The following is a 15640-nucleotide window of genomic DNA, read 5'->3' on the forward strand; positions in this document are numbered from 1 at the left end:
TTGAAAATGGATCAAAATATTTGATTTTTGTTTTGTCTGGGTGGGTGAAAGGTGGGAGAGAACACAAAGGAGCAGTAGGAAAGCGAAGAAAGAAACGACAAAGGAACTGGAAAGCTAACCGGTAAAGAAATGGCTCGGAATTGTAGTCTCAGCCCTACACTTCTGCAATTGTGCAGAATATTCTCCCTCTACTGCATCGCTTTACACTTGACTTGAGCTGACTGCTGAGTGCTAGCTGCACCAACAACTAATTGGAACCTCTGAGGTCCTTAATGTAAGGTGGAAACGAGCAACATACATACAGGCTTTGCCTGCTCATGAACAGAATATGTGCATTGATTTTTTAAAAATCTTCTGTTATTCCTTTGAAGCTCAGTTTTCTGCCTGCGGGATGTCTTTTATCCTTTAGAGAAAAGCTAATTTGTACAGCATTGCTGCCCAGTTTACCCAGCTGAATCTATTTCCGTGGAGTTCCAATAAGGAGCAACATACATTCTTTCTCATAACTTCATTACCCAAAGTTCAGAGTAATTATTAAGGTACATATGTCACCATATACTACCGAGATTCAGTTTCGTGTTGCATTGACAGTAAATACAAAGAAACACAACAGAATCAATAAGAAATGACATACAAAGATGGACAAACAACCAACGTACAATAGAAGACAAGCTGTGCAAATACAATAATATTAATGATAACATAACTATGTAATAAATAATATTGAGAAAATGAGTCCCTAGGTTGTGGAATCAAATCAGAGTTGAGGTGAGTGAAGTTATTTATCCTTGTCTGATGAGTGAAGGGTAATAACTGATCCTGAACGTGGATGCGTGGGGCCCGAGGCTCCTGTACTCCTTCCGGATGGCAGCAGAGAGAAGGGAGCACGGCCTGGGTGGGATATTGCTTTCTTGTGGCAGAGCTCCTTGTAGATGTGCTCGACAGTGGGAGGGCTTTTCCTCTGATGGACTGAGCTGTATCCACTACTTTATGAAGGTCTTTCCATTCATTAGCGTTTCCATACCAGGTTGCTGTGATGCAACTAGTCAGTATACTCTTCACTGCACATTTACAAAAAGTGTCAGATGACATACGGAATCTGCGAAAACTTCTGAGAAAGTAGAGGTGCTGTGGTGCCTTCCTTGTAATGGCACTTACGTACTGGTTTCAGGGCAGAGCCTCTGAAATTAAAACAGCAGGGAGTTCAGAAGTTACGGACCGTCACCTCCTCCAATCCTCATGGACCTTCCGATTCCTCCTCCTGTAGTCAATAACCAGCTCTTTGGTTTTGTTGATGTTGACTCTGAGGTTGTTGTGGCACCGTTCAGTCAGATATCAAACCTTTCTCCAATATGCTGAGTTGCCACCTCTTTGATTTGGCCAACAGAGATGTCCTCAGCAACCTGAAATCGGCATTGGAGATGTACTTGGCCTCACAGTCTAAAGTACAAAGTGCACCTGTGCTGATGGTGATTGTGGAGGAGATGATTTTGCCAATCTGAACGGACTGGGGTCTGCAAGTGAGAAAATCAAGGATCCAATCGCAGAAGGAGATATTGAGTCCTAGGTCTTGGAGCTTACTGATTAGATTTGAGGGGATGCAGAGCTGTGGTCAATGAAGAGCATCCTGATGCAAGTATCTTCGCTGACTAGAATTTCCAAGGCTAAGTGAGGAGCCAATGAAATGGCATCTCCTGTTGACCTGTTGAGACTGTAGGCAAATTTGAGCAGATCCAAGTTACTCCTAAGGAGGGAGTTGATATGTTTCCTGATCAACCTCTCATGGCACTTCATCACAGTGGATGTAAGTGCTACTGGATGACTGTCATTGAGGTAGATGACCATGTTCTTCTTGGACATCAGTCTGATTGAAGACATCAGTAAACACACCAGCCAGCTGACTAGCACAGGTTTTCAGCACTTGGCCAGGTGCTTTTCATGGTTCACACTCCTGAAGGATGCTTTCACATCGGCCTCAGAGACTGAGATCACAACCTCATAATCAACACCCAATCTCGATTTTCTTTTATTTTGTGAAGTCTCAAGCAAAATTCTAGGTTCTTAGAATTAAAAACACCTCACTGTATCCAGCAAACTATTTACATTTATTTGACCAGAGAGACTGAGAGAAAGCAGAGGCAGCAATGTAAGAAAGGCATAGGGGAAAACTGAGCAAGAGATGCAAAAGCAGAAATTACTGTTTCAAACAGAATGAATGAGAAAGAAAGAGCAAAGAGACAGAACAGACAGACAGAATGAATGAAAGGAGAGTGAGAGAGAGAGAGAGAGAGGGAGAGAGATTCTTAAACAGAGGCAAATGAAACAGAAATGAAGAAGGAAGTGTTCAGAATGAAGGAAACAGAGAAAATGACACACTGATCATAAACTGGATTTCCTCCACCCAACAGTTTTCAGGGCTTGGACCAGCAAGAATTCCTCTGTGTTGTTCACTTGTTCGGCTTATTTCAGGAGACACCACAGAGCCACTGAGCACTAAACAGAGCAACACACACAACATGCTGGAGGAACTCGGCAGGTCAGGCAGCATCCATGGAAATGAATAGATGGTCGTCGTTTCAGGCCCAGGCCTTTCTTCAGGACTGGAAAGGAAAAGGGACGATACCAGAATAGAAAGGTTGGGGGAGGGGAAGGAGGACTAACTAGAAGGTGATAGGTGAAGTCAGGTGGGAGGGAAATGTAGAGGGCTGGAGAGAAGAGGAGAGAGGACTAGAGGAGAAAGGGAAGGAGGGACCCAGGGGCAAGTAATAGGCAGGTGAGAAGAGGTAAAATGTCAGCGTGGGGAATAGAGAAGGGGGGGTGGAGGAGAGAAATTTGTTTACCAGAAGGAGAATTGCCATCAGTTTGGAGGCTACCCTGACAGAATATAAGGTGTTGTTCCTCCGCCTTGAAAGTGGTCTCAAATTGGCACATTACTAAACAAACCCACCGAGTCTGCACCCTTTTACATCACTCATTTGCATCAATCCTACGCTACTCCCATGGTTAGTCTCCCCACAATCCCTGTAACACCCCCTCCAGATTCTACCATGCAGGGGCAATTTACAGTGGCCATTTAACCCAACTACCTGCCTGTCAGTGAAAAGTGGTAGGAAACTGGAGGAAATGCACCTAGTCACACAGGGAATGTGCATACTCCCCATGGACAGCACAGCACCCAAGGTCAGGACTGAACCTGCGTCTCTGGAGCTACGAGGCTGTGGCGCTACCAGCTGCCCGAGACCACACCTTGTTTAGGTTTCACCTGCATTACTGGAAGCAGGGTTAGGGAGATAGTGAGAGGAGAAAGCACCATGATTTTGAGATTTCACCTTGAGGAAGCTGATGGTACTGCTGTCCTGGGCAGTAGCCAACGTCTCTCCATGTTACCGATTTGTAGATACCTCCAAGGTAGGATGTCCCGGAATTTCCCAGTTAGAGCAAAATTACTACAAGGTTCCAACAGAAAGCTGTCAGCCAGCTACTTGGGGAACTGACATCAAACAAAACCTTGCAGGATCACTCCTATTCCGAGAATAAATATATGTCAAATTATCGGTCACTGCAGTAACAACAGTTAGAAAGCTTCCTGCTGTGCATTAAGTAGGAGCTTTCACGGAGAGCTGGCACAGTCTTTGATTTTAGCAGTTTAGCAAGAAGGTTCAAAAGAACAAGGCATTTGGGTGACAGGATGGGACAGTGGCCACCCATAGTAAGCCAGGCATTGAAATCTCTTGGAGCCTGGCTGCCATCTGGACTTAGTGGTGACAATGTCCAACCATGCAGTGCCCGAACTTTGCCAAGTGAGCACAGCAGCGCCAAAGTGATTATCATCTAGCATCTTTCTCAGCAAGTGGCGATACTGTTAGGGTGTATTCTGGAGTTAGGGCATATAGCAAATAAAACACTTCTATATCTGCTAGCTCCAGTGTCTCTGCTCATGTTACAACAACACAGACCAATCTGTGTCACTAAGCAAATAAACCGACTGCATCCAACAACATGCTCCACGTGGTGATCAGGAAGCAACATACTCAGCCCAAGATGCTTGCAAAATGGCAGAATTCCCCATGGACTGTAGTGTCCTGCAAGCAGGAATATCTCCGCCATAACCACAAGGGCACCTATTCTGCAAAAGCACAGATTTTGAGGCACCTCTACACATGGACACTGCTCTCTTGTCTGTACTTTACCATGTCACCATAATTGCTGAGATACTAATTAACCCGTTGCTTTAACAGTCAATCTCTTTTTTCGTTGCATTAGCTCTCCAACAGAGCAGACATAATGTAGTGCATGTCTCTATTACACAAACACGAGGAAATCTGCAGATGCTGGAAATTCAAACAACACACACAAAATGCTGGTGGAACGCAGCAGGCCGGGCAGCATCTATAGGAAGAAGTACAGTCAACGTCTCAGCCCAAAACGTCGACTACCTCTTCCTATAGATGCTGCCTGGCCCGCTGCGTTCCATCAGCATTTTGTGTGCATCTCGATTACACCCACCATAAAGCAGACTGTGGCATCCCTGACATTGCACTTGTGGAGTTGAGAAGGTACCAAACGAACATACAAATTAGCAGCTGTAGCTCACTTAGTCCACCAAGCCTGCTGTCAACACTTAATAAGATTGTGGTGCCCCTGACTGTGACTTCAATTCTGCATTTCCATATATCTGCAATAGCCTTTAACCTCCTTGCTGATCAAGTTATACCTACCTCTGCCTAGAAATATTCAGATTCAACCTTCACCACTCTATAAACGAGATTTCCAAAGACCCATGAACCCCACAGAAAAGAAATCACCTCATCACTTCCCTAAAAGGCCAAGCCTTTATTCTAAATCGTCCACTGGGAGGAGACACCCTCCACACACCTGTCTTGTCAAAGCTCTTGTTTCAATCAAGACTTTTCTGTGTTTACTTTAATCAGCTTACAGTTAACTTTTTTTTACAACAGCAATGCGTGATGTTAATCGTTGGTCTGTTTATGAGCAAGTCACAGAGCAGAATCAGAATCAGGTTTAATATCACTGACATATGTCATGAAATTTGTTGTTTTGCAGTAGCAAAACTGCAATAAAAATAAAAAGTTAAATAAATAGTGCAAAAAGAGAAGAAAAGTGAGGTAGTGTTCATGGGTTCAATGTCCATTCAGAAATCCGATGGCAGAGGGCAAGAAGCTGTTCCTGAATCGTTGAGCTTGTGCCTTCAGGCTTCTCTACTTCTTCCCTGGTGGTAGCAATGAGAAGAGAGCATGTCCCCAGCACATTATCAGTGTTCAGCTGGTTCATAAGCTTAAATTTGAGGTCCCACTATTAACAAGCACCCTCCTCATTAAAATTAAGATCAAAAGGTCACCCTCCTGTGTCTACTTCACTGGTTTGTCAGATCATGGTCAACCTTGCCTGCCTTTGGATCATCATACCTCTGGACATCCTTAACAATCTATCATCAAAGCTGAAAGTAAATATATTATCCAAGTACATACATGGCACCATATACAACCCTGAGATTCATTTCCCTGTGGGTGTACATAGTAAATCTGAGAACCATAACAGAATCAATGAAAGACCACAGCCAACAGGACAAACAACCAGTGGGCAAAAGACAGCAAACTGCACAAATACAAAAGAGTGAAATAATAATCAATAATCATTTTAAAAAGAGTCCTTGAAAGTGAGTCTATAGGTTATGGGAACAGTTCAGTGATGGGGCAAATGAAGTTATTCCCACTGGTTCAATAGGGGTAATAAATGTTCCTGAACCTGGTGGTGTGAGTCCCGAGGCTTCTGTCCCTTCCTCGTGATCGCAGCAGCGAGAAGAGAGCATGTCCTAAGTGGTGAGTCTCAAAACCATATCGACCCAACATTGGCACACTTCTGGAGGAGTTCAATGAAAATGTGCTTCTTGATTTCACTCCCAAATAGCCAACAGATAAACAGATAATACCCCTTTGTTCCAGATTCCCCACCCTAATTAAATATTTTTACTCTATTGACAAAATTGAATCCTTTTATCATTTAAAATATCTAAATTCCGTCAATCCTCAAACACAAAAAATTAAAGGAATTTAAGCTGATTTAATCAAGTTGATTTAATATAATCTTTTAACCTTTGTATTATTCTGATCGATGTGTAATGTTATTTATGTAAGGTGCCTCTCATGATGCAGTACCCAGGACAGACCATGAGTTTAAATGTCAAAACATCCACCTCATTGAATGCCAATCCCTTATGATCTATTAGCTTTTAAAATTAATATCTGTAAACTGACCTGCTTTTAGTAATTTATCTACATAAACTCCCACACCCCTCTGCTCCTCTACAGTTTGCAGCTTAGTAAAAAATTTCAGATTTCTCTCTCTCAGGCTCAAAATGGATGACCTCACACTTCTCAACAGAATTAGCATTATTCTGCAGTCACAATCCATCAAAGTCCCTTTGCAACTTCCCACTCCAACCACTCAATGAAGGCAGATGTGTATAAATGCTTAGAATCAGGTCCACATCTAAATCATTGCTAACTATGGTGAAAGCCAAGGTCTCTGGGCATACGACTGGTCACTTCCTGCCAGCTGGGGCACTTTCCAATCCTCTGCTCCAATTACCTTCTTGCTAAATAATCACCAATATCAGATAGGCACCTTTGCCATCATTTGCCTGGAGGGTTAACAAATGCCCCTTAGAAGTCTATGACAATAGCATCCTTTGATATTTCCTTATCACCTCCCCCCCCCAAAACCCACTGCATTCACTACATTTAGTTTACTCATTGCAAATCCATATTCCTTGTCTTTAAAAACCGGCTGTCCAAATGCTCAACAACTCTAAGACTAACAATGGACTTCAGAAACACCTCCACTGATAATTGGACTGCAAGGAACAACAATTTCCTAGTTTCTCATTCCTACCCTTATTAAATAATCAAGCAACATTGAAAATTTTCTAATAGGAGAGTAATTACTGAATTTTGGACTACATACAGACATCCACTACTACTTTTAATATTCTGGAGTGTAAGCCAAGCATCAGGTCTTGGAAATCTGATTGTCTTTGAGCTCATTAATTTCCTCTTTATCACTATTTCACAGATCAAGTCTAGTAAATTCCTGCCCTCATAATTAACTGTAGTTTCCCTGCCTCTTCTGGAACCTTGCCCCTAATTACGCCATCAGTTGGCATGCCAGCCCGTTTTTAATGTGCTGCATTAATATAATATTTATGCAAAGTTTTAATACAGCAAAACAAGGCAGGAGGGTCAACGAACAAAATCACATACGGAGATACGAGAGCGGATAAACCAAAGGTAGGTCAAAGTGCGGAGTTCTGCGGAGAATCCTAAAGCAGACAAAGTCGTGAGGCAATTCACATCATGAGGTAATTACAGATCTAAAGGCTTCAGTATTTGAACCCATGGATGCGCACTAGTTGATGATTAGAAATGACAAGGCTCACGAAGACAGAACTGCAAGGTGCTACACAAACTGTGAAACCGGAGATTATGGAGAAAAGAAGCAATAAAGTCACCGAATGATTTGAAAACAAGGATGAAAATTTGACCATTTCAAATGTCCGATGTGTTCTCTCTTAATGTTATCGAAATCTCAGCCACCCGTCACACCCTATGCAATTTTTTTCTCATATTCTCTTTTGTACTTCTTTGTTTTAAATAAAAAATTCCACCATTCATGGGATCTTTCATACAAGCATCTTTACATTCATACAAGTACTAATTTTTAGTTTTATACTGATTATCACTTCTATTGCCAAAGTTCTTCAATATAATGGAGTACTTGTCATTTTAGGCTGTGTAAGTGTCTTATATTCTACTAAATATGTCTTTGAGTACCTATGCTCATAGATGGTATAGTTAGTCAACTATTGTTCCATCTGGTTTCTGTATCTTTTAATTTAGCTTCAATTAAATTTTGGTTTTAACTCAGCTTTCTCCCTCTTGGATGGACCTAATAGTTAATTCAATTGCCTTACATTCGCTGTACATTGGACATTCCCTTGGAGTTACACTGGAGAACACTGACTTTCATCCTTGAATAGTTCTCGAAGTTTTAGCGGTCCAACAATGTACTGGTGCAGAAACCACACAATTAGAAAAGTTTACAGTCTTTAAAATTGTTCGACTACACTGCTCTCCAAATAGGAACCACTACTGAGTGAAGGTGACATTGACAAGGAAACTGATGGCAGGGGAGCTGCGTTGCCTTTGTTGTAGTGAGGACTAGACCCTCGGCATGGGGTCGCCTCTTGCAGTTGCCCAGAAGTGGAGATGCCAAGGGGGTATGGGAGAGAGCAGTGGTGTCTGTGGCTTGGGGACTGGCCCCTCCAGTTGGTGCAGCCCTCTGGTGTTCACTCAGTGCTACACTCCAGTGTTGGATCGGTGGAAGCTGGACCAGGTCAACTCACCATTAAGCAACGGTCATGCCATTTAGGGACTTGGGCTATGTTATTTTTTTCATGACTACCTTTTTCTGTAATCATAACCATATGCGCTATTTATTCTATACGATATGTGCTGTGTGCTGCTGGTAGTGTGCTTTGCACCTTGGCCCCGGAGAAATTCTGTTTCGTTTGGCTACACTAATGTATGGTTTAATGATAATTAAACTTCAACTTGAAATTTGGTTGTAGAGGTCAGGTCATTGAGTGTATTGAAGGTGGAGAGTGATAGATTCTTGATCGGTCAGGGCGTGAGAAGTTACGGGGAGAAGGCAGAAGAATGCAGTTGCAAGGGAAATGGAAAAGCCATGTTCAATTAGCGGAGCGTACTCAATGGGGTGAACAGCCAAAATCTGCTCTAATGTCTTATGGTCTTGAAATTTGCCATCCCCTTCTATGCACCAGCCCAACCTATGATCAACTGAGGAAATGGTATTGAAGACCAAAACCTCAGATCTGGCACAAACCTCATCACTTATTGGGCAACAGAGACCCCTGTTTTCCTAAGTGCTTCTGAGATTTAAGCTACAGTTTAAAAAACACTGAAAATTCAGTGTCAAAGTCATCTGCAAAATTTTCCGAAGCAATGTCAGCATTGTTTCCCTTGACAACATCTTCAGTTCCAGTCTGCAGCCACATGTTGTTGGCCACAGGCATTCATTACAAAAATGTCAGGATTGATGTAAATAAAAAGAAAGAACAGAATAGGTGGCAAGTCTCAAGCTATAGACATTCAGTTAAGCCATCCAAAGAACTTAAAATTCAGACCATTCTTGCAAGCAAATTTCTCTCAATTGCTGTATCATGAAAGAGCTTTCAATTTCCACTACAAACAAGACAATTATTTTTTGACAGAGGAAGAAATAACATGGGCCGGTCTTACTGTGGCCAATGGAAGCAACAGGCTTGAATTCATAATCCTGCTGTTCCTCTATCCATTTAACTTAATAGGTTATCACCTCTATTGAACAGAGCACAGAGTACACCCTATCTGTGTGTGTCAAATCCCCTCCCACACTGAACACAGGAAAGCAGCATCCAACATCAGGGACCTCCACCACCCAGCTCATGCTCTCTTCTCATTGCTGCCATCAGTAAGAAGGTACAGAAGCCTCAGGACTCACATTACCAAGTTCAGGAACAGTTATCCCCCCTCAACTACTAGGCTCTGGAACCAAAGAGGATAATTTCACTAAATTTCACTTGCCCCATCACTGAACTGTTCCCACAACCTTTGGACCCATTTCAAGGGCTCTTCATCTCGTGTTCTCGATATGTATTATTTATTTTTTCCTTTTGTATTTGCACAGCTTGTCATCTTTTGCACAGCTGTTGGTGCACTTTCATTGATTCTATTATGGTTATTGGATTTATTGCGTATGCCCACAAGAAAATGAATCTCAGGGTTGTATACAATTCGATAATAAATTTACTTCGAACTTTGAAATGCCTGCTCGCTATTACTGGCACTAGTGACCAATGTTTGGCACATCTAAGGCTAAAAATATTGCAAGTGCAAAGTTGGATCATATGTTGGAGAAAAAGACAAGCTAACACCCAGGTGTGATTTCCACAGGCCTCCGTGCTCAAGACAGTAACTTGCAATTACAAGATTAGTATATCAGACAATGCCTTAAGAGCATTAAAGGAATGGAAATCAGACATTTGACAACACCTAATCATTTTTCCTGCTTGGAGACACCTGGATGTATAAAGGAGATGTACTTTCACATATCTTCTCTCACTTTACCATTATAAAGTCAGCAGGCAGCCATTCCATTCTTGATGTATGGGACAGAGTGGACACAGGGATCTTATCTACGGTGTACTGACACCCAGTCAGGCCTTGTTTAAGAGCTTCCTATAAATAGGATTACCCCTAAGCATATCGGGATGAGCAGTGGTATTAATTTTGTGGAGTCCTGTGAAATGTTCAATGTTTACAGCTCATCACAATAATTGCAAATTTAGTTTTCTTGTGTCCCTTCGAATGTGTGGGGCTTCTGGGACCCCAGTTTCTGGATTAAAGTATTACATGACAGAGAATGTGGGATGTCAGTGGTAGGTTCTATCCAAAATAACACCACCCACTTCACTATGGCTAACTACGATCACACCAAAAAACCCTCACCACCATTGCCACCCTTCCTTGAGTTGCCTGTGTACTGAATTCAATGGATCCCAGCTAAGCTTCCAAACTCCAACTGGGCACGGATGGATTTTGGAAGGAAGTGTGCAGTCCAGGGAGGAGGGAATGCAAACTCAAGTGCTGCAACCTTTCCCATTTGCACATGACATTGATAGTGTCTGCATTGCCAAAGAGAGTTTATAAAAATACTACACTGAGCACAACGCTTTCATTTTCAAACAGGCTGGCACAATTCCCCCACTGAGCACTCTGGGTCAGTACGGCAGATACACCATGCCTTTCACAACCTCAGGATGCCTTGGTGCGCTTGACAGACAATCCAGAAACACCAAACTCGGCTTTGAGATAAACAGCAGGTATGCTAATTTACTGACACTGTTTCATGGATAAAGCTTGTCTGGAACATCACTGAAAATCTCCCCTGCTGTTCCTTGAAGTGGTGCGGCAGTTTCATCAATATCCATCTGGGAGTGCACATCTTGCACAACCTCTCATGGTCCCAGAACACATCCTCCACAGTCAAGAAAGCTCACCAATGCCTTGACTTTCTGAGGAGACTAAAGAGAGCTGGACTGTGCACACCAATATGCATGACCTTCTACAGATGTGTAGTTGAGAGCACCCTAACAGGCTGTGTCGTTGTGCGGTACAGAAACTGCACTGTGGTGGACAGGGGGGCAAACTGAAACCGCCCAATACATCACTGGCACCAGCCTACCCACCATCAAGGACATATAGAGAAAAAGGCCAGCAATATCATGAATGAGCCCACCCACCCTACTCGTGGACCTGCTCATTCTGCTCCATTAGAGGTTACGTAGCATCCACACCAGAACCATTCGACTCAAAAGCAGTTACTTTCCCCGGCTAAGCTAATCAACACCTCCACCCACTAACCCACCATCACCACTTTATCATTTCTTGTTAGAGCCAACTTCCATAGACACTCCTGCACCTATTGTCAATTTTATGAATCAATCTATGAATATAAGCTAATTGTATGTATTCATATTTATTGTGATTTTTATTGTGTTCTTTATGCTTATTGTGTGTTTTATACTGTGTGTTTTGGATCCAGAGTAACAAACAATATATTTGTTTACACTTGTGTACTGAAGAATGTGAGAGGCCACATTAGTTTCAATGTGTCACCCCGGAGTGCAGCTCTATCCAAGTACTGCACAGACGCTACAGTCTAGACTTTCATTCTCAGAGCTATAGTGTGGGATTGGAACCCACAACCTGCTGAGTTGGAACCATATCTGATACAGAAAAATCAATCCAGCCTTCCTTGACTTTCGATCTCAGTTTAATTCCCACTATTCTGCCAGAAGGGTCGATAATGATACGAGAGGGTGGGAGTGATACCACTAAAGCTTTTAGTGCAACCACTTCTGGCTCTGCCAACACTGGAGGTCTGGAGATGGAATGAGGCTGCGAGATTAGACAATCACAGCTGGGCACAGGCTCTCTTTACTTGCGCTCCTGTAAAAAGCTTTTCCATCATTCCTTCCAAAAGTGAAGACGAGTGGGCAGAGACTGAATCTTCATTTTCTCATCGGCCTCTGATCCTCACTTCATGTACTTTATTTGTACAGGCATTTTTCAGATACCAAGGATTGACTTCAAACTACATTTATTATCAAAGTATGTATGAATTATAAACACGAGAAAATATGTAGGTGCTGGAAATCCAAAGCAACACACACAAAATGCTGGAGGACATGGGAAAGAGTAAACCGCTGACATTTCAGGCCTGGAAAGGAGTCAGAATACGGAGGAGGGGGATGGAGAGGAAGAAGTACAAGCTGGCAGGTGATAGGTGAAAGGAGTAGAGGGAAGGGGGTGAAGTAAAGAGTTGGGAGGTTGATTGGAAAAAGAGATGAAAGGCTGGAGAAGGGGGAATCTGACAGGAGAGACAGAGACATTGGGAGAAAAGGAAGGAGGCTGGTAGGGAGAGAAGGTATGAGAGAGAAACAGAGCTGGGGAGTGGTGAAGGTGAGGGAGGGGGGCAATTACCGGAAGTTCGAAAAATCTATGTTAATGCCATCAGGTTGGAGGCTACTCAGACAGAATACAAGGTGTTGCTTCTCCAACCTGAGTGTGACCTCATCGCAACAGGAATGGACGCCGTGGACTGCCATGTCAGAATGGGATGGGAAGTTAAATTGAAATGGACGACCACTGGGAAATCCTGCTTTTTGTGGTGGATGGCGTGTAGGTGCTTGGTGAAGCGGTCTCCCAATCTACGCTGGGTCTCACCAATATACAGGAGCACCAAACACAGCAGATGACTCCAACAGACTCACAGGTGAAGTGTTGCCTCACCTGGAAGGACTGTTTGGGGCCCTGAATGGTAGTGAGGGAGAGGGTATTGGGGCAGGTTCCACCTGCAGGGGTAAGTGCCAGGAGGGAGATCAGTGGGGAGGGATGAGTGGACAAGGGAGTAGTACAGAAAGTGGAAAGTGGGGGGGAGGGAGAGGAGTGTTTGGTGGTGGGATCCTGTTGGAAATGGCAGAATTTACGGAGAATTACGTGCTGGACATGGAGGCTAGTGAGGTGGTAGGTGAGAACAAGAGGAACCCTATCACTGGTGTTGCGGTGGGAGGGTGGGATGAGGATAGTTGTGCGTGAAATGGAAGAGATGCGGGTGAGGACAGCATTGATTGTGGAGGAAGGGAAGCCCCTTTCTTTGAACAAGGAGGACATCTCAGTTGTTCTGGAATGAAAAGCCTCACGATGGCTTATGGCAAGAACATCCATTTCTTGAACTTCCAATAATTGCCGCGTTCCCCCCCCCCCAACTTCTTCTTCAGAATTCCCCATCCCTGTTTCCCTCTCACACTTTCCCTTCTTACCTGCCCATCACCTCCCTCTGGTGCTCCTCCTCCTTCCCTTTCTTCCATGGTCTTTTGCCCTCTCCTATCAGATTCCCACTTCTCCAGCCCTTTATCTCTTTCAGCAATCAACTTCCCAGCTCTTTACTTCACCCTCCCCCTCTCCCACTTTCACCTGTCACCTACCACCTTGTACTTCTTCCCTTCGCTCCCCCCCAACCTTCTTATTCTGAATCCTTGCCCCTTCCTTTCCAGTCTTGATGAAGGGTCTCTGTCCAAAATGTCCACTCTTCACTCTTTTCCATAGATGCTGCCTGGCATAGTTCCTCCAGCACTTTGTGTGCGTTCTTATGCATAAATTATACAACCTTGAGATTCAGCTCCTTACAGGCAGCCACAAAACAAAAAAACCCAAAAGAACCCGTTAAAAAAAGACCAACAAACTTATGATGCATTCTTTCTAAGCTAACCTTCAGGATAGGTAAATCCTTGCAGAAGGCATCAGCAGATCATGGCTACTGTGCACTGTAAACTTGACAGCTAGGTAAGAAGTATAGGCCACATACATAAAATGTTCACATATCTTCTATATTTAACATATTTAAAGGTACCACAATGAAAAGGTACCATGATGTACTATTTAATTTTATTTAGAGTCACGGCACAGTAACAGGTCTTCCAACCCAATGAGCCTGCACCGTCTAATTACACCTTCGTGGCCAGTGAACCTAATAAGCCGATATGTCTTTGGTATGTGGGAGTACCAGGAGGAAACCCACATGGTCACAGAAAGAACGTACAAACTCCTTACAGATAGCAGCAGGAAGTGAACCCACACTGCTGGTGGTGTTATACTGTTTCATTGACCAGTACACGAACCAGTGTACATTTAGATAGGATTGCAGTATGTGTCCATTACAGATTAATCCTGGCTCTTAAACAGACTAGATTAGATTAGATTATGAGGACACACAGTCCTCTTTTATTGTCATTTAGTACTGCATGCATTAAGAAATGATACAATGTTCCTCCAGAATGATATCACAGAAACACAAGACAAACCAAGACTGAAAAAAACCTGACAAAAACCACATAATTATAACATTGCGATTAGATGCGAGGTATTCACAGCTGGCGTACATTTACCACAACAGCATCTTGCATTCTGGACTCCCAACGTGTGGGAGAGGCATAATTAAAACCATGTGGATGTAAAAGCATGTTGTCAGTGAATACTGATACATTACAATTTTAGAAATTGTGCAGAGTGTGCTAACATAATCCTCATTCAAAGAGCAGTCATACTAACTGTCACGTATTGAAATGGTAAGGTCAGTTAACGTAGCTTGACACTTGTCAATCGTCATTCGGGGACAAACCAGCATGTGATATGAGGGAACATGGAAGCGAGAATGAGAAATAAAGACACGTTCAGAGCATGAAGCGTTGAGACATGTGCTATCTAATTAAGTACCAAGACAGGCTGCAAATACACAACACCAACCACAACTGGTTATACTAAATCAATGTTCACCAGGTGTACTTCATGTTAAAGATTTTTCTATGACAGAAGTTGTCCCATCATTAATTTTGCAATCTGAAAAGGATTCAGAAGTTATACTTTTGAATGAAGATTATAGATAAAGCTGACCCTTATTTTATTATAGACATCACATTGGGCTTCTGTCTCCCAAATGCTCCAGGTATCATTTTGTGGGTATCTTTGAAAGCTGAGATAGATCTTGAAGGAAGATGAAAGCAACTGCATGCTTTGACGTGCAAACAGCTGCAGGTGCACGCTGGAGAACACGCTGACTGCACTCTCAGCCTGGTGCTGAGCCTCTGATACACCGGGGCTGCAAGAGGTTAAGGAGGCTTGCAGACTCAGTCAGTTCCATCGTGTGCACAATGTTGTGTATTTAATATTTCAGTAATATTTACGTAATCTTGTTCATAAAGAGTGAGTACCAAGTGATAATAATCATAACATAACACACAACCCTCCCTGCCACTGAGGGCCTCTTCAAGAGGTGATGCCTCACGAACAAGGCATCCATCATTAAGGACCCTCACTGTCTGTGACGGGCCTCTTCTCGCTACTACCATTCAGGAGGAGGTACAAGCCTGAAGCCCCACATTCAGTATGTGGGGAAATCAGTGGGCTGGAATCCAACTAAGGGGTTCAGAGGTGGGTGGAAG

The 15640-nt window shown here is 43.2% G+C and overlaps 1 protein-coding gene across 1 annotated transcript in view; it reads right to left on the minus strand.

Moving 5' to 3' along the window:
- Positions 1 to 15640, minus strand: part of trim44 (tripartite motif containing 44) — a 117435-nt gene that overhangs the window by 58293 nt on the left and 43502 nt on the right. The window lies entirely within an intron of this gene.

Source organism: Mobula hypostoma, chromosome 11 (assembly GCF_963921235.1).
Source record: "Mobula hypostoma chromosome 11, sMobHyp1.1, whole genome shotgun sequence".
Taxonomy (NCBI): Eukaryota; Metazoa; Chordata; class Chondrichthyes; order Myliobatiformes; family Myliobatidae; genus Mobula; species Mobula hypostoma.